The following is a 25,475-nucleotide window of genomic DNA, read 5'->3' as shown; positions in this document are numbered from 1 at the left end:
TTGTCCTTCTTTGTAACCTAGTTTACTTTATGTTTAAAAATGAATTAAAATTATAATTGTAATAAAGGCTAATTAGTTTGGGCAATGTGACAGGTTCCCCAAAAGGAATTTCTATGACTGATCTTGTTTTGTTTTCTCCACTTAGCTATGTGGTAGATACTGTTTTACTTATATTTCCAGTTGAGAAAACAAACACAGGCTTAGAGAGTTTAAGGAAAGTGCCTAAGGTCTCCTATGTATTAAGAGTAGGACCAGCATTCAAATTCAGGGCCACGAGCTATAACTATACCAGCACACTTATGGATGATTCACATTTGAACTGTAAATAATAGAGGTATGTCTCAAAGTTATTTGAAAATTATAGCATATGACACTGTCAATGTACATACTCATCTCTACCTGCCAAAGAGTTAGTCTAATAATGAACGAGAAACTAAAGTTGTTGGCTAAATTAATCAAAAGTTCTGCTTAAAATTTTAAAGGACCTAAAAATTGAAAAGAATATAGGATGCTTGGTTCAGCAAAGTTTTTTGAATTTGCCCATGATTATTTCAATGCTTTTTAGGAATTCAAGTATTAAGTTATTAAAAAAAATTTTTTTTTCCATTTCTGTCATGCCCTTTCTTGGTTGGCATGCCACATACAAACATCATCTGCCTTAACCAAAGGTTAATCCAGCAAACACTAAAGTAATTTATATTTACAAATGAGCAGTAGCCATTGAAAATCACAGCCAGTTCCCCACAACACTGATGACTCGCTAATATGACACGTCTTTTCTAGCAATTGTGGGAATCTCAATACTGCCTGTGTCGGGCTCAAAGGAAGCATTGTTCTACAGCCAAGTGTGGCACAGCAGCCAGGCTTCTCTGTAGAATGTTGAGTGGGAATTCTTGATACCCTCTAAAAATGTCATAATTCTAGTATTTGAAGACTAAATTTTTCATCGCTCTCAAAAGTTAACTTGGTAGATTGTTGGGAGGTGGTGCTTTGTCATATAGTAACATCAGACTCTGGTAGAGAGACTTGTTATTCATCAATTGGGACTCAACAAGTGTCTTACTGTTTATGTCACTTCATGTCCTATCGGTAAGACCTGTTGGTCTAGTATTTTGGCCAAAAGGGATGGGGAAGGAGGTAGGAGTTTAAAGCTGATTAGTTTAAATATTTATGTAGAGAAGAGTGAGGATCCTATTAATATTAACCCTTTATCTTTGTAATAAGCAGTCGAATTTAAGAAATATTTCATCAACTTGAGTTTGATTTAAGCACCCGTAAGTCTGGTAGGTGTGGTGTGGTTACCAGCATCAGTATTTTCCAAATAGTTCAGTTCAGTCACTCAGTCATGTCTGACTCTTTGTGACCCCATGGACTGCAGCACGCCAGGCTTCCCTGTCCATTACCAACTCTCAGCTTGCTCAAACTCATATCCATCGTTGGTGATGCCATCCAGTCATCTCATTCCTCTGTCATCCCCTTCTCCTCCTGCCTTCAATCTTTCCTAGCATCAGGGTCTTTTCCAGTGAGTCGGTTCTTCACATCAGGGGGCCAAGTACTGGGGTTTCAGTGTCAGCATCAGTCCTTCCAATGAATATTCAGGACCGATTTCCTTTAGGATTGACTGCTTTAATCTCCTTGCGGTCCAAGGGACTCTCAAGAGTCTTCTCCCACACCACAGTTCAAAAGCATCAATTCTTCAACAGAATGAAAACCACAATCACAGAAAACTAATCAAACTGATTACATGGACCCAGCCTTGTTTAACTCAATGAAACTATGAGCCATGCGTGCGGGGCCAGTCAAGACGGGTCATGGTGGAGAGTTCTGACAAAATGTGGTCCACTGGAGAAGGGAATGGCAAACATTCAGTATTCTTGCCTTGAGAACCCCACGAACAGTATTTGCCGAATAGTGAAGTGAAAGTCACTCAGTTGTGTCCGACTCTTTGCAACCCATGGACTATATAGTCCGTGGAATTCTCTAGGCCAGAATACTAGAGTGGGTGGCCTTTCCCATCTCCAGGGGATCTTCACAACTCAGGTATTGAACCCAGGTCTCCCGCGTTGCAGGCAGATTCTTTACCAGCTGAGCCGCAAGGGAAGCCCATTTGCCATAAGCAACTTGTCCAGCATCATACTTAAGAACTACTCTCCCTTTTGAATGTTACTCCTCTTCTTTTTGTTGTCGTTGTTTAGTCGCCCAGTTGTGTCCGATTCTTTGCGACCTCATGGACTGTAGCCCACCAGGTTCCTCTGTCCATGGGATTTCCGAGGCAAGAATACTGGAATGGGTTGCCATTCCCTTCTGTAGAGGATCTTCCTGACCCAGGGATCGAACCTGCATCTCCTGTATTGGCAAGTGGATTCTTTACTACTGAGCCACCACAGAAGCCCTCTCTCCTTTTTGCTGGTGGGATAAAGTTTAAACTTATTAACTAGCCATATAAAGTCCTTCATAATTTAATCTGGTCCTCACCTACTTTTTAAGTTCATTCTCCTGTGTAAACTAACGCATGCTTATTTGCCATGTATATTTTGCCTTCTCGGAGTACTTGTGGCTCTGTTCATTGTGTTCAGGGTTACTCAAATTTAAAACTTAATGGACTAGAAAATTACCAAAGAAATTAAGCAGTGGACATTAATAAAGTGGATAATTTTGTATTCTGGCAAGTAAGGAAATTCTAAAATACCACCATTTCATTAAAGACTTTACTCATTACCATAAAAATGTATAAAAGACAGGGACGTCCCTGGATGTCCAGTGGTTAAAACTCCATACTCCCAATGCAGGGATAGAGCGGGCACAGGTTCAATCCCTTTTTGGGGAACTGACATCACACATGCTGTGTGGTACGGCCAAAAAAATAAAAATAAAAAATAAAATTTGAAGTAGAAAGGACATAATCTCAGGAAAAACAGGCTGCTAATTAAAGTAATATATGAAAGCCTCATTCATTGCCTGTATTTTCCTCATTTTACCAGAGTTGGTTGAAAAAAATGTTCTGGACTGGCCCTGGCCTGTGGAATTTAGGAGCTTGGTGCTTTTGTACATGCTGTTTTCTTGGTCAGAAAATCTCTGTTTTTCTCATGCTTCAAGCCTTTGGTCTGTCTGGCTAAATCCTCTTAGTCCTTCTATTCTCAGCTTACGCGTTGACCTTAGAAAATCTTTTTCCATCTTCCTCCACCTATTCTTTGCCACACAACCCAGCCCCTCAGTTATCTCTCCTCAATGGTGTTCTGTGCATCCTCCTCCAGACACTGATAAATGGTGCTGAGGTTGTTTATTTGCTGCTGTCTCTTGAAAAAGACTGTGAGATATCAGGAGACAGAGACCCATCTTATTCACCTTCATTCATAAGGTTTAGCATACAGTCTTTGCACACAGTGTGAAATAAGCATTTAATCAATGAATAAGTGAATGAATGAATGCATGGCTATCTGGGTACCCTTTATGCCCTTGGCTTGTGTCTTGTTCATCTTTTGTGACCTGCAATTTCCAGCACAGAGGATTTATTCAAACAAACACAAGCACTCATTGAACTGAATTAATTTATGGATTTTTGACCTCATCAGTTCTCCTATTTTTCTTTGTCAAGGAAAACTAATTACATTCTCCATTATCAGAGTGTCTGGGAAAAGTCTGCAGCTGCTGTCTAGAGTACTTCCACAGGCCATAATGCTTCTGTCAGCTTTTCTGGTCAGTTTGTCTTTTTCTTGTAGTCTGTTCACTTTTGGTTCACTATGTCAGTGATCACATTTTTATGTATTTTTATGGCAAAGGAATGTTAAGACATGCTATAAGGGAGGTATGGAGAATATTTAGCATTTGTTGTAGTCTGATCTTTCTAAATCCACATGGGCTTATGATACTTTTCCTTTTTGTTATTATTCCTTCAAAAAATACATACCTTTTTTGCCTTTTAAAATGTATGTCAAAATAATTTATCCAGAAAGGATAGCCACAGCTTGTCTTGAGATTCAGTAGTGACACAAGCCCCCTCTTTTGGGGACATACAGTCTCTAGGCAGTAGGAGGTCCTGGGCTGAGCACTTTCCCCACTCACAAGATGACTTTAACTCATGTTATTTCACTGACTTGCTCGGTCACAGTGGGACCCATTCATCGACCCTTCTCACAGAGATACTCCATGTAAACAGCAAATGACTGAGAGTTCTTCTCTAAAGTTGTGCAGCCACAGGAAGCCCGGGCTTCACTCTGGGCTTGGGTCTGTGCCTTGGAAGAAACATTTGCTCCTCTTCTTGAAACTCTCTTCCTTTGCTTCCCATGGCATGCCCTTTTGTTATGAAAATACCCCTACTTTATATTGTCAGAATAATAATAATCACAACAACTTATGAGCACTTCCTATGTACTAAGTACTTTATATGTCTTATTTACAATCTTTTCAATACTTGTCAACTAAAATTTCCCCATTTCATCAATGAGAAGATTGAAAACAAGAGTGTAAAGTAGTTTGGCCAAACTCTGCAGTAAGTGGCAGAGTTAAAGCTGTGTGATCCCAAAGCCTCTGTTTTTTCCAGCACTGTGCCTCCTTCTTCATCAGGTGACCTGGGTTTTCTGCTTAATTCTTGTAAAGAGAGATAAAGTACCTGACTATGGGATTGTATGGAGAAGGCAATGGCACCCCACTCCAGTACTCTTGCCTGGAAAATCCCATGGATGGAAGAGCCTGGTAGGCTGCACTCTATGGGGTCGCTCAGAGTCGGACACGACTGAGTGACTTCACTTTCACTTTTCACTTTCATGCATTGGAGAAGGAAATGGCAACCCACTCCAGTGTTCTTGCCTGGAGAATCCCAGGGACGGGGGAGCCTGGTGGGCTGCCGTCTCAGGGGTCGAACAGAGTCGAACACGACTGAAGAGACTTAGCAGCAGCAGCAGCATGGGATTGTGTCGAGAACTAAATGAGGTAGCATATATTTGAAAGGACTTGGCATAGTGTCTTGTGCCTCATAAGAACTGAATGCTTTTCTTGTGGTGGTGGTTCAGTAGCTAAGTCGTGTCCAACTCTTGCGACCCCATGGAATGTAGCCCGTCAGGCTCCTCTGTCCATGGGATTCTCTAGGCAAGAATACTGGAGTGGGTTGCCATTTCCTTCTCCAGGGGATCTTTCCAACCCAGGGATTGAACCTGGGTCTCCTGCATTGCAGACTGACTCCTATATTGCAGGTGGATTCTTTACTGACAGAGCTGCATAGGAATGCTTTTCTTAATTCCTTCTTTTTTCTCTATGTCTTCCTTTCTCCATTAGTCCAACCTTGACCCCCAATTTTAGATATCTCCTGATGGTCCATTCTAGATTTGTTCTCTTTTGTAGCTCTTGACGTGATATTGTTAGTGTTCTCAGGTTGAGTGTAAGGAATGTGACTGTGATTCGTTCCTTCATTATTAGTAGAATCAAATAAAAGTACTAGGAACCAAAGTTCGAGCCTTGGGACATAACCACATTTAGGTGATGGGAGGAAGAAGTGCTATTTTGTCAGGAAAGAGAGAAAAAGCAAATAGGAGGTGGTTAGGTGGGTTGATACACTGTTTTGGATATCCAGGGCAGAGAAACTTACAAGAAGAAAGCAGGTGGTCAACAGTGTTAAATGCTGGAGTGACCAGAATGAGTAAGGAATGAGGAAAGGCTATCTGACTTGGTTTGCTCATTTGGATATATTTGAAGACATTAGAGAGGGTAGTTTCAGTCAAGTTGATGCACTGGAGGCAAGTGAAAAGATTAATGAAGAAATAGAAACAATGAGTGCATTGAGATGTTTTGTTTGTAAAAGACTTCAGAGAGATTTTAGCATATCTTAAAGAAGGAGGCATTTTGGGGGGAATTTTTCTTCTGTTAAGGACAAATATAAATATTTTTATGGTCAAAAGCTAAGGACTTAGATAAGAAGGAGCCTTGGAAGAAGCTGGAGGCAGGGGGGTAAGTGATTAGTCAATCTAAATCAATTTTAAAGAAAATCTGAGAATATGGTCTTAAGATCACAGAAAGAAAAAAATTATTACTTACACTTTTCTCAGTGTGGATGTATTGCTTTTTAAATTTCAATTTCCTATTTGTCCTTTTAAATATTTTTCAGATTTTCTATAACAAGCATTTATTAGCTTAAATTTGTAAAAGCTCTAAAAATTAATCAAATTTAACCTGATAAAGTAACAAAATGGTAAATATAAATACATAATGTGAATGAATAAAAATAAATTTGACAAATGTGATAAATTGATAAAATAACAAAAATGATAACTTTCAGAGCACTAAAAAGGTATAGAAACATAGAAGATAAATAATAAAAGTCCCTACATATCCTAATAGCCCATTTCTATTTCTTTAAAGCAACCATCATCAGAATGATTTTCCCTGGCAGCCTTTTAGTTTTATACACATATGTTTTCAAATCAGAAAACATTATTGACAATCACCAGTAAAGAAGCTAAACTGGAAAAGGTTAATACCACTTGGCTTCTGGTTTTCTGACCTATCTTGAAAGACTAATAAATAATAATAGAAGAATATAAATATGAATAAACTTGTAAGAGTGAATAAAATGGAAGAGGAGACAATAGCAGACAAAAGACATCAACACAATTTTTGGAGATAAGAAGCAGATGGCCCAATCACGTCTGACAACATGTAGAGTACAGAAATTTGAAATACAACAGGGTAACCCAGCAAGAAGGAAACCAGTTTATGTTGCAGAATTCCTGATAGACTCAGCACTTAGAGGTGAGTGCCAATGACACTAAAAGCAGGAAGATTGATTGAAAGTGTTCCTGATCTCCCCTTGCCCACAGACACAAGGAGCTGCCTTTGTCCATGTGTCAGACGACTAGAGATGAGACAGAGAGGCTGTGCACCTGGTACATCAGCTGAGAACAGGGGAATTAAGAGAAAGGTTGTATTCTGGAGTGAGATATCAGCCTCCTCTTTTCACTTAGCTCCTAGAATGTTATCAACCAGGCTTATGTTGATTGGCCAAGAAGTTCGTTCTGGTTTTTCCATAGTATCTTTTTGGCCAGTGAACCTTTTGGCCAGTCCAATAACATCAAGAAATTGGAAGATTCCTCAATGGGAAAACTGACTAGTAAAAGAGAAAAAGATGTGGATACTGACATTTAGGGATCCTCTCATGAAATGACTGGGTCCCTATTGGATCATACTCTGATGAGGCTCAGCAGTTGGTAATTACACACAAAGATCTTTTATTCATCACTTTAGTACATTATTTTTAACTGTAAACATGTATAAATCTGTAAATATTTTTAGAAAATCTCTAACATGAAAGAGACCAGTGTAAACCAACAGGAAAAACATACATGAAACAAACGATAAGGAAGCAGAAGAATATATAACAAATGATACGGTTATGAGTCTCACAAATTACATTGCATTAACAAAGGTTAGGAAGCTATGAACAAAACTTTCTGAAGACCAGAAAGAACTTTTTGATATTAAAAATGTGGTAGTGGAAATTAAAAGTTGAGTAGGTGAATTTGTAAAATAACGTTTAGAAAATAATATCATCTCGAAATAGGAAAGAAAAATAAGACAGTGAAAAAATGGGGAAACGGTGAGACGTTTGATATAGAAAGAGAAGTGTAGAAGAAAGGGAAGGTAAAAGTTACTAAAGACATAATATAAGGTTGTTTCCAGAACTGAAGGACGTGCTTCCTGATTGCAAGGGAATACCAAGTGTCTAGTACAGTGAATGCAAAAGACCTATCCAAGCCATATTATTGTGAAATTTCAGAATCCCTAATTTAGGATCTTAAGAAGATGAAAAATGATTAAAATCAAATGATTAGAGATAAGAACAATCCCACATTTCTCAACAAAAACACTGGAAGCTAGAAAACATGGATAATGCCTTCAAAATTTGAAAAAAAAATTCTAAATTGTAATTTTACACCCAGCCAAACTAAGTAAGAGTGTTTTCAACATTCAAAGAGTCAAAAATGTACTTTGCTGCACTGCTTCTCAAGAAAGAAATAAAATATATGCTATACCCAAATAAGAAAGTACTAAAAAAGAGAAAATATGGATAAAGTAACTGAACAATACAATACAGAAAAGAGGTGAAGGCAGTTTTCAAGATGACATGTGTTTATCAGAGCTAGAAAGAATGCAGCCCAGATTGGAACTAGAGGGCAAAGGGCTCCAGAAGAGATGTTCCCAAGAAAAAAAATCAAACTGACTGATTTCTTGATGTGTTTGACCACATTGACAAAAATTTACAGTTCTTTGAAGAATTAGAAGGGGAATTATTGGAAAGCGCATGTTATTAATAAATGAAGCTAATGAAAAAAGTTAGGCAATATTTAACTCCAGGAAGAGCAAATTTTAGAAAGCCTTCAAGACAGGAAATACAGTGATAATACTCAGCTATTAAATCATACTTAGAGACTCATAATACTGTAATAATGTTGGTTAAGTTAAATAGTTTATGTAATTCTTTAGGGAATGTGGAATGAAGAGAAGTCTGTGCATGTTAATTTGGGGTGGGACTGAAAAGTGACATCTTCATCTTCCATAGTTCAGTTAGTTGATAGTACAAATAATTAGAAAATAAAAATAGCATTATTTGAATGGTAGTCAGAAATAGGAATACCATTGCTTTTTAATCTAGACATCTTTGTGAAGAATATGAAAGGGAACATTTGTTTTTGTTGCCTTATAGTAGCTTAAGCTCTGTAACTATTTTGTGTAACAATATTTTTTTGAATCAAGAGGAACCTCATTAGTATAGAATTTAAAGTAAATACTTTGAAAAATTTATCCCAGGAAAACAATCATGTGTATGTTTACAAATCTAATAATGCGAATGTTTACCACAGTGTTGTATATAGCATCAATAAATTATAAGCAGACTAAATTCCCATTTCTAAAGGGCAACTACTGAGCATTTTGTTTACTGCTGTGTCTGAAATCTTTGATGCATGGTAGGTACTCCATAAATATTTGTTGAGTATTTACTGACTAAGGGAGTAATTGACTTAATGCATAGGAAAAATGCACACAAAAATCTATTAATAGTGATTCTCTCTCCCTGGAGGGATAATGTTTTTTTGTATTTCCCTCAGTTGAATGCAGTCTTGTTCACCTCTAAGCAGTGAAAGCATTGAGTAGGCTTATCTGGTCTCTAGTTTGCAGCTTTTTTTTGTCTTTTATTGACAAACTAAAAATGTTTTTTTTTTCCCTTTAATCTATCATTTTTCCTTCTCTTTTTCCAATTGTTTCTTTATCCACTCTATCAAATGACTCATTCCATCTACACTTGTAATATCCTTTATTTTCTCAGTGCTTTTAGCTTTTAAAAGTCATCTCCACTTTTGTTTCCATTTTTAAGCATATGCTTCTCCTTAACTGTTGCTGTCAACTCTCTCAATGCTTTTCTATGTAGATAGGGTCAATGATATCCACAAAACAATTCAAAATTGAGTACGAATGTAGTGAACCTAGCAACAAGAAGAGGGATAATAGATAGATGAAATGAAAATGCCTGCCTGATTGTTTTCACAACATGTTGCAGGTAAACTGAGTTTATACGTTTGACCTGGACAACAAGGTGTATTCTCATCTATGGAAGTTTATAGAGTGGACAGTTAAAAATAGATACTAGTCATGCAAATAGCTGACTTGTTTGTGGTTTGATTTGATATAAAGAAAATGTAACTCTAACTCCAAGGAGAAACCAGCTAACACATCCCTATGTCTCTCTTCCTTTAACCATACATTAAATGGAAACTAGATAATGGTCAATTGAAGGTTGTTGACAACCTGAATGGCTGATATTCTGTACTGAGTAAAGAGAGACCCATATGTTTTGGACAAGCAGGTGGCACAGTTAATATTCTGGTAAGAAAACTGAGAATCCCTGGTTTGTGTTGTTGCACAGAATTCCATCCTGTGAAAATGGGTCATAATGCAAAAGCCAAAATTTTTATCAGAAAATAATTTTGAACATGTTCAAATACCAGAATGATTATTCACTGAAATGCCAGGTGTGTGTGCCATAAATCATAGAAGAGACAGCCATGGTCTGGAAAAATTTTAGGACTAATGCTCCAGTCCTGCACTGAAGGCAAAGCTGAGGTGAATCCAACAAACTTGACTCCTGGGCTTGAACTTCTAAAATTTACCACTTAGGTCATCTTATGTTTGTTGGTTCAGTTTCCTAGTTTAGAAAAATCTGTATAGTTTGGAAGACTTACGTGATTTCCATCACATTTGTCTCCTTTTCTACTAACTCCTTGCCACCTACATTTGTAATATCCTTTATTTTCTCACTTCTTATCTTTCACAGATAATAATCTCAGACCTAGGCCTTACTATAATAAGAAAAGTGGTTCTGAAGAGAGATGTTTTTATTTTATTTTCAGCATAATGACTTACATGCATCATGAAAGGATTATCACAATAAGTTTACTGAGCATCCATCATCTCATAGCTACAACATTAAAGAAATAGAAAAAATATTTGTCCTTAGGATGAGAACTCTTAGGATTTACTCTTTTAATCTTTATATATATATCTGTGTTACTTATATTTATCATGTTGTACATTATATTCCTAATATTTATTTATCTTGTAACTGGAATTTTGTACATTTTGTACAATTGCCTTTTCCCCACTCCATCACCTCTGGAAACTGAAAATCTAATCTCTTTTTCTGTGGGTTTGTTTTGTTTTTGAAGTATAATTGACCTACAACACTATGTTAGTTCCTGTTATACAACATAGTAATGTGATATTTCTATACATTTCAAAATGCTCACCATGGTAAGTCTAGTTACCATCTGTCACTATACAAAGATATTACATAATTACTATCTTCCCCATACTGTACATTATTTTTAAAATTTTATCTTTTATTGAAGTATAGTTGATTTACAGTGTTGTTTTAATTTCAGGTGTACAGCAAACTCAGCTACATACATATATATATACACACACACATGTGTGCATGCTCAGTTGCTTCAGTTGTGTCCAACTCTTTGTGGCCCTATGGACTGTAGCCTGTCAGGCTCCTCTGTCTATGGGTATTCTCCAGGCAAGAATACTGGAGTGGGTGGAGTAGGTTGCCTCTAGGGGTCTTCCTGACCTAAGAGGGTTCTTTACCCCTTGTGCCACCTTGGAAGCCCATATATATACATAAGTACATATACTTAAGATTCTTTTTCCTTATAGGTTATTATGAAATATTGAGTATAGTCTCCTGTGCATACAGTAGACCCTTATTGATAATCTGTTATATGTACAGCAGCCCCACACTGTACATTTCATACCTGTGGCATTTATCTTGTAACTATGAATCTGTACATCTTAATCTCCCTCACCTATTTCTCTCCTTTGCTGACCCCCTTTCCCTCTGGCAACCACCTGTTTGTTCTCCATATCTATGAGTCTCTTTCTATTTAGTTACATTTGTTCATTTGTTTTTATATTCCATATCTAATTGAAATAATACAGTATTTGTCTTTCTCTGTCTGACTGATTTCACTTTTAGCATAATACATTCTAGGTCCATCCATGTTCTCACTAATGACAAGATTTCACTTTTTATGGTGGAGTAATATTCCATTGTTAGAGAAGGAAATGGTATTATTTCCAGCTCTGGTATTATTATTGCCTGGTAAATCCCATGGACAGAGGAGCTTCATGGGCTATAGTCCATGGGGTTGCAAAAGAGTTGGATGTGACTCAGCCACTACACAACAACAGTGTTCTGTTATATATGTACACTGCATCTTCTTCATCCGTTTATCCATCAATGAGCACTTAGGTGCTTCCATATCTTGGCTAAACCCTTGGTGCCACTGGACTCTCAGTATGAGAAACACTTCCTGCCCACACCTGAGGAGCTGGGCCTCCTGGCCCCACTGCAGGCTCCAGGCTCCAGCCTGAACCGACCTCAGGAGGGGAGAGGGGAGCTCCTTTGACAGATGAAGACATAGAGGCTCAGAGCTGAGTCACTTGCCCGGGGACACCCAGCCAAGGAAGAGCTAAGACTAAAGGACCCCTACCGAGAAGGGCCTGGCCCTACAGGGAAAATGTGGATGGATGAGGGAGCAAAGGAAAAATACGTGATATCCAGAGTGGCAGCTACTCCCCAGATCTGTCCTGCTGCTATAACAGAACTGTAGTTGGATGTACTCCCAGCCTCCCTTGCAGCTAGGTGTAACCATGGACTGAGTTCTCACAGGTGAAACATAAGCAGATGTGACATGTGCCAACGCTGGGTCTGGGTGGGGGCTCTTCCACATTCCCTTCCCTTTCCCATGAGCTGGAGCACTGATGTGCCCTGTGATACAGCTTTGGCCACACCCAAGGTGAAGGCAGCTCAAGAAACAGAAAGAAAACAGAGTTTCCAAGTGATCCCATCAGTTCAGTTCAGTTGCTCAGTCGTGTCTGACTCTTTGTGACCGCACGAATCGCAGCACGCCAGGCCTCCCTGTCCATCCCATAGAAGTGTCCAAAGAAATAAATTGTTTTCTCTTTTTAGATAGCTGCTGTGGCTTGAGATCTTTTTGTTACAGCAACCACATCTATTTAACTCTCACTGACTCAAACTTTGCTTCTAGCAGAGTCAAGCCCTCCACTTCCCACCAGGAGACAGTGAGGTGGTTCTGGGTCAACAACACACACACTCACACTGTCCGAATGCTTAACATTTATAGCTTTTAGAATTGGTGTTTTCATTTTTCAGATAAATGCCCAGGAGTGGAATTGCTGAATCATATAGTGGTTCAGTTTTTAACTTTTGGAGGAATCTCCATACTGTTTTCCATTGTGGCTGCGTCGGTTTACATTCTCACCAACAGTGTACGAGGGTTCCGTTTTCTTCGTATCATTGCCAACACTTGTTATTTGTTGTCTCTTTGATGATAGCCATTCTGACAGATGTGAGGTGATATTTTATTGCAGTTTTGATTTGCATTTCTTTGATGATTAGTGATGTGGAGCATCTTTTCATGTGCTTGTTGGCCATCTGTATGTCTTCTTTGGAAAAATGTCTGTTTAGGTCCTTTGCCTGTTTTTTAATCGAAATTTTTAATGTTGAGTTGTATGTGTCCTTCGTGTATTCTGGAATTCAACCCCTTATCAAATATATTTCTTGCAAATATTTTCTCCCATTTAGTAGGCTGCCTTTTTGTTTCACTGATAGTTTCCTTTCCTACGTAAAACACTTTTTTTTTAGTGTGATGTAGTTTCATTTCCTTATTTTAGCTTTTGTTTCCTTTGTTTAAGGAAATATTGCTTAAGACTGATACTGAAGTGCTTAGTGCCCATGTTTTCTTCTAGTCATTTTTTGGTTTCAGGTCTACATTTAAGTCTTTAATCCATTTGTAGCTTATTTTTTATATAGTGTGAGCAAATAGTCCAGTTTGATTCTTGTGCATGTAGCTGTTCAGTTTTCCCAACACCATTTAATGAAGAGGCTGTCTTTTTCCCATTGTTTATGCTTACCATCTTTGCCATAGACTAATTGACCAACCTAGATACCATATTAAAAAGCAGAGACATTACTTTGCCAGCAAAGGTCCATCTAGTCAAGGCTATGGTTTTTTCAGTAGTCATGTATGGATGTGAGAGTTGGACTGAGAAGAAAGCTGAGTGCCGAAGAATTGATGCTTTTGAACTGTGGTGTTGGAGAAGACTCTCGAGAGTCCCTTAGACTGCAAGGAGATCCAACCAGTCCATCCTAAAGGAGATCAATCCTGGGTGTTCACTGGAAGGACTGATGCTGAAGCTGAAACTCCAATACTTTAGCTACCTCACGCGAAGAGTTGACTCATTGGAAAAGACCCTGATGCTGGGAAGGATTGGAGGCAGGAGGAGAAGGGGATGACAGAGGATGAGATGGCTGGATGGCATCACTGACTTGATGGGCATGAGTTTGGGTGAACTCCAGGAGTTTTTTTTTTTTGACAAATATGTATTGGTCATGTTTCAGATCTTAAGCTCAAAGGGGAATATATACATTTTTGTTTTATCAAAAAAACTTTGTATATCTAAAATATTTCATTAATATAAGCATCAGTGAAATATTAACTCATTCAATATTAATTAATATCACAAACCCAGACAGAAGAGAAGGAACTTGTTGCATGAGTAACAGAGCTACTATAGACCCTTGAGTAGTTAAATAACACGATGAAAGGAATATTCTGAAAACTAGTCTGCCTTGAGAATAAAGGACGATACAGACTGAGCCCTCAATATATATGTTGAATGCAGCACCTTAGGCCTGGATGGGTGAGGACTTGGACTGGAGATACCAAAAGTGGAAATGGATAGGACACCCTAGAAAGTTCCACAAGAAAATGTTAAAGAGTTGGTGAAGATTCAGTGAAAACCACAGAAAAGAATGGAAAAAGGAGAACAAAGAACACCCTCTGTGAGATGCTGTGCAAGGGCCTCGGAAGCAATTACACCACACGATTACCAGACTGCACACAGCTAAGTGTGGACACCAGGAAAATGGCATAACTAGTAACAGAAGTAGAGTAGCCATGAGTCACGAAACAATGGGGAAAATATTCATCGGTTTTTGACATCATGGAAAGATAAATATTTAAGTAAAGATGCCTTACTAACAGCTTCAAATATGGGATGGAAACAGGCCCAAGTCAGAGCTGGAGAGGTGAATTTTTCCGTCAACTACACAGAGATTAACTGAAGTCATAGATGTGATGTGCTGACCAGAAGAATAAGTGAAGAAGTGAGCCAGAAGCCACGGCTCTGAAGGGCACTCAGAACTGAGAAAAAGAAAAATTAGAAGAAACAGGTGGTCAGAGAAACAGACACACAAAAGAACCCAAAGAGCTCTGCTTTGGGAAAGCAGAGAGAAGAGGGCGTGAAGGAGGACGGGATGACAAGGTCACATGCTTGGGAAGGCTGAAGAGGAAAGGCCACCAAATGTGGCAAGGTGACCCGGTGACGTCTCAAACCACCTCAGGAGACTGGTGCAGGTGGAAGCCAAATGCAGGCAGACAGGTAACAGAAGGATGTGAAATCAGAGGCTGGAATAAAAAATGTGATTTAAAAACAAAAGACCAAAAGAAGGCAGGAGAAAGCATGGACTGTACATGGAGGGAAAGGCACAGAAGTAGTTGAAAACGTCATGCAAGTGAAAGTGTTAGTCCCTCAGTCATGTCCAATTCTTTGTGACCCCACAGACTGTAGTCTGCAAGGCTCCTCTGTCCATGGAATTCTCCAGGCAAGAATACTAGAGTGGGTTGCCACGCCCTTCTCCAGGGGATCAAACCAACTGGTAAATCCTCTAACACTGCAACAATGTCTTCTCTTGTTTTCCAGAACCTCCTTTAAATACAGGACAGTTGTGTTATTCAGCTTGATGATGGCCATGGACTCTTTGTCATAAGCACTTCCACTTCCATCTTCCTTTAGCCCATATATACAAGACACATCAATTACAACATCAATCATGTCACAGCAAAGTTCATACGACTGCATATCCACAGGAGAACTGTCTGTTGCAATGTAGATTTTGCTGACAACATCGAAGAGAAAAGCTTTTTCAATACCTGAATTTGATATAAAGATATTTAATAGGTTTTCCAAGGTCGGTAGCTGTAGGATAAGTTTCTGCACCACCTTACTAAAGGCTTCAAATATTGAATGGTCATAGATACTAGTCAAATAAAAGCTAAGGTGGAGTTTTTCTAGCCCAGCATCTGCAAGGTCATCATTGGCCCTTTGATGAATGTCCCTCTGTGTTTCTATTTTGTGATCATCAGACAGACCATCAACTTTGTGAATAAAAACCTCAAAATTCATGTCTGGGTTACCTTTGTAGGCTTTAGAAACAGTAATGTGAAGTCTTGTTAAAGCCTCCATGTAGTCATCCTGTGCATCAATGACATATATCAATGCTCCTGTTCCTCTGAAGATCATCTCGTAGTCAAAAGTTGGGTCAAAAAAGTCCATTTGCCCAGGAAAATCCCATATTTGGAAATTCACAAAGGAGCTATTAGAAATGTCATCTTTGTAAATCTTGTTGGTACTTTCCAAAAAGAGAGTCTCATTGGGTGACATTTTATGAAACACCACCTTCTGGATGGAGGACTTGCCGCTGCGCCGGAGGCCCATGAGCAGAATCCTCGGCTTGGAGCTGTCAGCGCCCCCCGGGCCACAGCCTCCTCTGGCCCCCGCCCCAACCCCGCCGCCCGCGGCTGCCGCCTCCTCTTCCTCCTCCTCCACGCCGTAGCCGAAATCCTTTGGGAACGAATCCGCCACGCCATAACTGCGACAGGGAGGCCTGGCGTGCTGCGATTCATGGGGTTGCAGAGTCGGACATGACTGAGTGACTGAACTGAACTGAACTGAATTGATCATTTAAGTGTGGGTTTGTTTCTGAGCTCTCTATTCTGTTCCAGAGATGTGTATCTGTTTTTCATCAATGTTATGCTGTTTTGATTACTGTAGCTTTGTAATATAGTTTGAAATCAGGGCTACCTCCAGCTTTGTCCTTTTTTATCAAGATTGCTTTGTTTTTTGGGGTCTTTTTGTATTCCATACAAATTTTAGAATTGTTTGTTCTAGTTCTGTGAAAAACACCATTGGTGCTTTGATAGTGATTACATTGAGTCTGCAGATTGCATCTGGGTATATAGTCACTTTAACATTATTAGTTCTTCCAGTCCATGAACACAGTATATCTCTTACTTTGTGTCATCTTCAACTTCTTTTCATCAGTGTCTTACAGTTTTCCAAGTAAGTCTTTTATCTTTTAGTTAGATTTATTCTCAAGTATTTTATTCTTTTTGATATGATTGTACATGGAATTTTTTCTTGATTTCTCTTTATGATAATTTATTTTAGTTATTAGAAATGCAATAAATTTTTGTTTATTGATTTTGTATCTTGCAACTTTGCTGAATTCCTTGATGAGTTCTATTAATTGTTTGGTGATGTCTTTAAGATTTTCTGTGTATAGTATCATGTCATCTGCAAGCAGTGACAGTTTTACTTCTTCCTTTTTGATTTGGATTCCTGTGATTTTTTTTCCCCTTGTCTAATTGTGGCTAGGAACAAAAAGAGGGGAAAAATCCAAAATAAGTTTGTGTAATAGATCTTCTCATACCTAAGTTTGATGTTAAATGATTATGAAAGGAGTCAAAGTTAGAGGGCTTAATCAAGTGAAATTTCTCTGGATAAGAGAGAGAGAGGTGATGGAGAAAAGGCCAGTTTTTGGATTCAGTTCAGTTCAGTCGCTCAGTCATGTCTGGCTCTTCACAACCCCATGGACTGCAGCATGCCAGGCCTCCCTGTCCATCACCAACTCCCAGAGTTTATTCAAACTCATTTCCATTGAGTTGATGACGCCATCCAACCATCTCATCCTCTGTTGTCCCCTTCTCCTCCCACCTTCAATCTTTCTCGGCATCAGGGTCTTTTCCAATGAATCAGCTTTTCACATCAGGTGGCCAAAGTATTGGAATTTCAGCTTCAACATCAGTCCTTCCAATAGTCTAGAGGAAATGATAGAATTGTACCCAGGGGAGAGATAGATATTGAAGTTTCTGTTGTGTGGCGACCCAGCCCCCTCCATTACAACTTCAATAAAATCCAAATATTTGTATGATTTTGGAGTTGGATTTATTCTTGGCAGTCTGTGGATGATGCCACAAGAAGTTTAGTGGTGAGTACAGATTCTGCTCCTTTCACTGGAGTAAAAGCCACATACACAATCTGACCTGATCCTCCTTCCATGAACCCCTCTCCCCAACCCACAGTCTAGCTTCGTTGGTTTCCTTCATGTTCTTTGAACATACCAGGGTCGCTCCTGCCTTGAGACTTTTGTACTTGTTCGTTCTTCCTAATGCTTTCTCTGGGATATCCTGGATATCTATATGACTTACTTTCCTCACCTCCATCTGAGTAAACTCAGTTACCCAGCGAGGACTTACTTAGCGCTCTGTTGAAAATCACACCCCACCCCTTACCCACATACTTTATTTATCATTTGTCTATCTTCTCTGTTAGAATTTACAAGGGCAAAGTATTCCCACCTCTCCTTTTCCCACCTCCCATTCTGGCTGTAGTGCCTGGGATAGCACTGGGCACATAGAAAATGCTCCATAAATATTTATTGAATGAATAAAATAATGAATGCTGGTCAAAGGAGTCTAGTCAGTTTCAGTTACCAAAAAAGCAAACAGGTGATTCTCAAAGGATAATATTAGAGTTTTTCTAGTTGTATAGATATATAAGCATAAGTAGGAAGATTGCAGGTAAGTGCTTATTGAGATTCTTCCTGGAAAAATTGATGCTCTTCAGTTCAAATAATCATATGTACTTGTTAAGCACATTACAGAACAAATATGTATTTAGGAAAACCAGATCACCTTTGAAATACTTGTTTTCCAAAAGTTCCTTTCTTAAAGTCTGCTCTGCCTGTGGTAGAGAAATGCAAATTACACGTGGCATAAATTGATTTCTCTTTGGAGTACTTTTTCCTTATTATGTAGTCATTTCAAATGTGAAGAATAAAATGCTGCTAAATAAAAGATTGCTTGCCATCTCAAGTAGTACGCAAGAGTTGTTTTTCCCTGTTTTTGTAGTCCTGGCAAATTATACAGAAGATTAATCTTTGAGAAGCTTTTTTATTATAACTGTGGAAAAGATTATTGTAAGCAGTAATCTCATGAAAGTAATTCTCCTCCACACCATTCAAGAGAATTTTGCAGAGAAATAAGATGAATACAGGTCTCTCCCCTATATTGAGGGGGTATTTTGAATCTCTTAGGTCAGGGATCTAAGCCATCTATGGGACCGTGCTGTGGACAGAAGATGTGGTCTCTGCCATAGAGATGGTATTGTCACCACCTGCTCCCGCGTCTGCTGCAGGCAGGGCCCTGCTGTTCGTTCACTTCAGAGCAACTTCTAGTGCTTGTTCCAGATCCTGGACTCTCAGTCAGTAGTGACTCCTGATTTCTAAACTCGCCTCAGAACGGGTAGTTTAAGACACAGATTTCTTTATGTTAGGGCAAAAAAAAAAAAAACAACTTCAGAGTGGTCCAAACTCTACCTGCCGTAATCTCTGTGAAATCTGTAATTTACATATATATAAAAAAGAAACTTGTCTGATTTCTCTTAGGCCATTAGATTCTTCACTTAAAGGAAGGCCCTCTTTTACAGGATTCTCTGTTTATCTTCTACTCTTAATGGAGTGAACACATAATTTATCATCCAAATAGGGACATATTTGGGAATGGAAGGGGGATAACTATTAATTATTATATCTAGAAAGCAATCATAACCTCAGATCATGGGAAACAAGCAGAATCATATGGTGCCTGACTGTTAAGGAGAATGAATACTTACGGAAAGCATATAATGTGCTAAGCATTTTATATATATTACTTCACTTTCAAAACCATCCTCTGATGTGGTTATGTGAGCACATTTTTAGCAATGAATCTGGGCTCTATGACGTTAACCCAAGGAGTTAACATATACTAATCTAAAAGGAATTTTATGAACTCAGTACAGTTTACAATAAGAACCATTGATTGAATGGAGGAAATGCATTAGATACACATATGGCCAAAAGCCAAATGTTAAAATCAATACTTGACTAAAGTCAGGTAGCGTTAGAATAGAAGGGACTTTTTGGAGGCAAGATTAAAATCTGAAAACTTACCTAACATTTTAGAAGTCAAATTTTGAAAGTTTGACAGTGGTGAAGGAAACAGAATTTACCGGCACCATTCACTGATGGAGCACTCCGGTGGTCCCTGTGCTGCAGGCCTGTAATCCCAAAGACATGCTCACTTTGATCAGAGTAATGTTTGTTAGTGCACAGTGTTAAGGAACTTTGGATTCACCCGTCATCGAACCTTAAAAATCCTGGATCTGCTGCTACTGAAAATGTTTACTCACCTGTAGCTACTGTTTTGTCAGGCTTTTGTTTTTTGGTCTCCATAGTCTAAAACTGTAAAGAATTGACTTCCTCAATTTGAATTTTGACCAGTGGGAACAAAATGTGCATTGAGGTTCTCTTGATTCTCTAACGTGTGTTTTTTTTCCTTTTCTTCCTACTTGTAATTTATTCATCCAGTTGATCAGCATATATTAAGCACTTATTTGGTGTAAGACAAAAGTCTTTGCCCTCAAGGAGTTTAAATCGTGGGACTTGGGGAGACAGACAATAAGTAAAACTATAGATAAAATGTATAACGTATAGGGACTTCCCTGGTGGTCCAGTCGCTAAGACTCCGTGCTCCGAGTGCAGAGGGGGCCTGGGTTCAATCCCTGTTCAGGAAACTAGATCCCACATGCTGCAACTAAGACCCGGTGCCGCTAAGCAAATAATTTTTTTTTTTTAAAGTATATAAATAGTGTTAAGTGCTTTTAAGAAGAATCAAGCAATTAAGAAGGATATGAGGAATTCTCTACTATGACTGGGTCATGATGATTTCTCATGATGTTTGTGGGGTTTTTTTATTTTCATGAAGTTTTTAGGGGCAGATTTGGCATTTGACAATCTTGCATATGAAGATTTCCCAACTATGGCTTTTTTTCCCTGAACAACTCACTCTCTAAATGTAATTAAATAACTAAAAATCAAATATAGTTCTTAAAGGTTATTTTTTTTTAATATTTTGAATGCTAGTATATCAACTAATTATACAAAGATTTGGATTTTCATGAAATTTCAACTCTGTTATACTGTCTTATATTATTATGTAGAATTTTGTAAGCATTTATTGGCAAAAAAAATGCAGTATTTTCCTTAAAATTATCGTCTAGGCACACTTAATATTTTCTTTAACTGACAGTTTATTCTCTTCTGTAATCAATAATCCTTCATAACTTTTGTATGTAAAATTAATCACCTTCACAATAAATTTATTATTACAGCATTTTCCTCTTACAGTATTAAAGATACATTGATTTATACTTCATCTGATGGCTAGAATTTCAATACAGAAAGCACATAAGGAAATCCTCATTCCATTTACTCCTAGGTTGCTTATAGAATTTTAAATTACACACTCAGTTATAAACATTATGGTATTTCCTGTTTGGGTTACTTCAATACCCTGTTTAGATATGATAATGAAGGGTGTGATCACACAAGCCTTTGTCACATACGTGTTCAGGAAGGCCAGAGATGGCATCAGATCAGATGTTTAGCTGAGTCTAAAGCTGAACTCTTTAGAGGTAGAACTCTTCTTCAAGTTTGCTTTCTCAAATTCAGTTCTTCCTCCGGAGGGGCACGATAGAGTCAGTCACTGGAATGGGAGCCTCCCAGCCTTCATCGTGTCTGGTGCCTAGAGCAATGAACATGGCATCTAAGAGATCTTAGCAGGGTTCACATTGCTTTGTTGTTCAGTCGCTCAGTTGTGTCTGACTCTTTGCAACCCCATGGACTACAGTACACGAGGCTTCCCTGTCCTTCAACATCTCCTGGAGTTTGCTCAAACTCAAGTCCATTGAGTCGATGATGCCATCCAGCCATCTCATCCTCTGTCACCCCCTTCTCCTTTTTGCCTTCAGTCTTTCCCAGCATTAAGGTATTTTCCAATGAGTTGGCTCTTTGCATCAGGTGGCCAAAGTATTGTAGCTTCAGCTTCAGCATTTGTCCTTCTAATGAATATTCAGAGTTGGTTTCCTTTAGGATTGACTAGCTTAATCTCCTTGCTGTCCAAGGGACTCTCAAGAGGCTTATCCAATACCACAGTTCAAAAGCATCAATTCGGCGCTCAGCTTTCTTTATGGTCCACCTCTCACGTCCATACATGACCACTGGAAAAATCATACCTTTGTCAGCAAAGTGATGGCTTTTCTTTTTAACATGCTGTCTAGGTTTGTCATAACTTTTCTTCCAAGGAGCAAGCGTCTTTTAATTTCATGGCTGCAGTGACTGTCTGCAGTGATTTTGGAGCCCAAGAAAATAAAGTCTGTCACTGTTTCCATTTTTACCCCATCTATTTGCCATGAAGTGATGGGACAAGATGTCATGATCTTAGTTTTTTGAATGTTGAGTTTTAAGCCAACTTTTTCACTCTCCTCTTTCACCTTCATCAAGAGGCTCTTTAGTTCCTCTTCACTTTCTGCCATAACTGGGTGTTATTAACTGAGTGATTGGGTTTTCACTCTTGTCTGTTACTCTCTCAGTCTTTCTGGCACAGTAAGCCAATATGGTCCTTTTGGCTTTGTTGATATGCATGGCTTTCACTGGTAGGCAATGAGAACCTGAGTGAGTTTTTAGCATGTGGCTCCTAATTACTTAACTTCACAAAGCAACTATAGCGTCAATTGGTAGGAGCTCTGCTGAAGCTTGAATTCAAATAATAAAAACCACTTGCATTTTAACTCCAATACTCACCTTACACTCAACTGGTAAAAATGAATAATCTGAAGATTTAAACTTGAACATAAAAATGGATTTACTTTTACCATTTTAACCCTGCAGTTTCATTGCCTGCCATAAAAATTGGGCTTCCTAGGTGACACTAGTGGTAAAGAACCAGCTTGCCAATGCAGGAGACATAAGAGACATAGGTTTGGTCCCTGGGTTGTGAAGATCCCTTGGAGGAGGGCATGGCAGCTCACTCCAGTATTCTTACCTGGAGAATCCCATGGACAGAGGAGCCCGGTGGGCTATAGTCCAGAGAGTCACAAAGAGTCAGACACGACTGAAGCAGCTTTGCTCGAAGGCATAAGAGAAGCAAAGAATAGGCAGCATCAGTGCCAAGCATGAAAAAGGGGGTGGGAATAAAAATTGCTAAACATTCTAAAAGCTGGTATGTGTCTTCTCTCCAGGATCACCTGTAGGATGGCAGGAGGTGAAGCTCAACTTTCTCTTCCCCCAAACCTAGCGGTGGTAAGCAAGATCTCAGTAAAAATCATTGCTACCACTACCCTGATTCCCACTCCTACTGCTGGGAGAACTATTTCCACTTCTGCTTTTGCTTCTGTGGTTATATAGCCATATGGCTGGTGAGCTCGTGGGGCCCTTCTCAGGCATGGAGGGTGAACACACTTTTACATTGTAGTCTTTTTTCAGCCACCCTCTAGACAATGGGCCTGACAGACGGAAGATGCAGAGGCACTCTGGATGGAAGATAGAGGGAAAAGTTCATAACTTTCTAGGGAAAGCACTCCCATACTGCAAATGGTGCTATGGTTATTATGAATTTGAATTCATAATTCTTTCTTGAATTTTTAAAAGTAGTTATATGCATGTGATGCTTTCTATTTTTGTCCAGTGTCTGGTTTCCCTCCTCAAGGTATAGTTGACCTGAGCATGATGATGCTGTAGGAAAAGGTGTGAACTTGAGTCCATCTAAACATACAATTTGATCGATAATTAAGCAAACATTTATTTACCTCATGAACTTGACTTGAGCAAGTCTCTTGGACCGAGTTTCGGTTTCATTGTCTGTAAATTTAGGATAATGTAATCATCTCTATCTTAGTTTTTTATGAGGATGAAAAGAGGAAGCCAGTATAAAGTGATATGTAAGTGGCTAGGTCACTTACATATCACTCTCCACTGGTAAAGATTAAATGGGGTCTTATTATGTAGCTGGGACAAATTTTTCTTCTGAATTTTCTGTAGCACTTTGTGCTAAATGGCAAGTTTAGCTTGGTTTGGAGGCGAGAGCTTTGGTCTGGCTGAAAGTAAGTACCAGACATGAAGTGAGAAGACCCGGGAGCAAACCCATGCTCCACCCTGCTTTGTTAGTTATGTGCCCCAAGTTAAATTGCTGAAAAAAAAAATCCTAAAGCTATGTAGCTCCAAGGTCACTCACTGTGAGAATTAAGTAGAGAAAGATCTAGGAAGGCATCTGGAATGCTTGGTGTTTAAAAAGCATTTCTTCAGGGAAGAGAAAGGTAAGGGTAAGTCAGAATGGTCCTGATAGGCAGCCTTGCAGAGAGGAAAAAGCATGTCCTGCAATCACCCTAATACCGTTTCCTCAGATGTGAATTGGGACTAATAATAGTTAGTGCTAGTCACTCAGTCGCGTCTGACTCTTTGAGACCGCATGGACTGTAGCCTGCCAGGCTCCTCTGTCCATGGAATTCTCCAGGCAAGAATACTGAAGTGGATTGCCATTTCCTTCTCCAGGGATCTTCCTGACCCAGGGATTGAACCCAGGTCTCCTGCATTGCAGGCAGAATCTTTACCTTCTGAGACACCAGGAAAGCCCATGTATTCCCTTAATTATCTCTTAGGACCACTCTAAGAACTAAAAGGTATTCCATTTCTGGTTATTTCCATTTAACCAGAAAAGGATTAAGGGCTCAAAAATTTCCTCACCTCACAAAGCTCAGAGTCATGCCTAAGATAATTCTCCTAATTTTTATTTATTTTATTTTATCATTGACTGTGCTGGGTCTCGTTGCTGTGCAAGGGCTTTCTCTAGTTGCCCCTCTGCGGTGAGTGGGTGGCCACTCTAGTTACGGTGCATGAGCCTCTCACTGCATTGGCTTCTCTTGTTGGAGGGCACAGGCTCACTTTCCCCGAGGCACGTGGATCTTAGTTCCCAGATCAGGGATTGAACCCGTGTCCCTCACACTGGCAGGTGGACTCTCAACTGCTGGACCACCAGGGAAGTCCTCAGTTCTCATTTTTAAAGACCTTGTTCTATGTTAACTGACGATATTACCCAGGATGCCCTTTTGAGAAAATGAAGGCAATTCATTGTAAAACTTTCCTGCCTCTGTTCAGGCTGCCTTTTGGGTAATGAAACACAATAAAAATTATTGAACATAGAGGAGGCAAGAGAAGAGGGGCACTTGGAGGAAATGGGATGATGATGTAGGAGCAGGACGGACACAGATGCTGGCAAATGTGAAAGAAGAAGGCCACCTTCCCCAGACCCCAGCCCTGTCCTTTCTGTTGAAACCTTTGTGAAGTTGCCCTGGTGCCAAACAAAAAGCACCAGGTGGTGGGAAGAACCCCAGACTATGACTTGGTTTATTTGTCCCTGCGTTGAGCTTGAACTTGGTCTACATGCTGCACCTGTATGTCCTCGGGGGAATTCCCAAGAATAATTTCTGAGACCATTTCTGAAGCCCAGTAACATTCCTGGGTAATAGAGTTTGTAAGTTGCAGAACCAGGTTTTGAACCCAAGTACTGCTGCTGCTGCTGCTAAGTCGCTTCAGTCGTGTCCGACTCTGTGCGACCCCATAGACGGCAGCCCACCAGGCTCCCCCGTCCCTGGGATTCTCCAGGCAAGAACACTGGAGTGGGTTGCCATTTCCTTCTCCAATGCATGAAAGTGAAAAGTGAAAGTGAAGTCGCTGAGTCGGGTCCGACTCTTCTCGACCCCATGGACCGCAGCCCACCAGGCTCCTCCGTCCATGGGATTTTCCAGGCAAGAGTACTGGAGTGGGTGCCATCGCCTTCTCTGGAACCCAAGTACAGTTGCCCACAAATCCTCATCCTCAGATTTTGCATCCAAGGATTCAACTGATG

At 39.4% G+C, this 25,475-nt stretch overlaps 1 protein-coding gene and 1 pseudogene across 1 annotated transcript in view; one reads left to right on the top strand and one right to left on the bottom strand.

Annotated features, from left to right (window-relative positions):
* ST8SIA1 (ST8 alpha-N-acetyl-neuraminide alpha-2,8-sialyltransferase 1) overlaps nucleotides 1-25,475 on the top strand; it is a 175,461-nt gene that overhangs the window by 33,046 nt on the left and 116,940 nt on the right. The window lies entirely within an intron of this gene.
* LOC138988009 (ras-related GTP-binding protein C pseudogene) lies at nucleotides 14,969-24,333 on the bottom strand (annotated as a pseudogene).

This window comes from Bos mutus, chromosome 5 (assembly GCF_027580195.1).
Source record: "Bos mutus isolate GX-2022 chromosome 5, NWIPB_WYAK_1.1, whole genome shotgun sequence".
NCBI lineage: Eukaryota > Metazoa > Chordata > Mammalia > Artiodactyla > Bovidae > Bos > Bos mutus.
The sequence above is the reverse complement of the archived record's forward strand: the minus strand, read 5'-3'. Positions and strand labels throughout refer to the sequence as shown.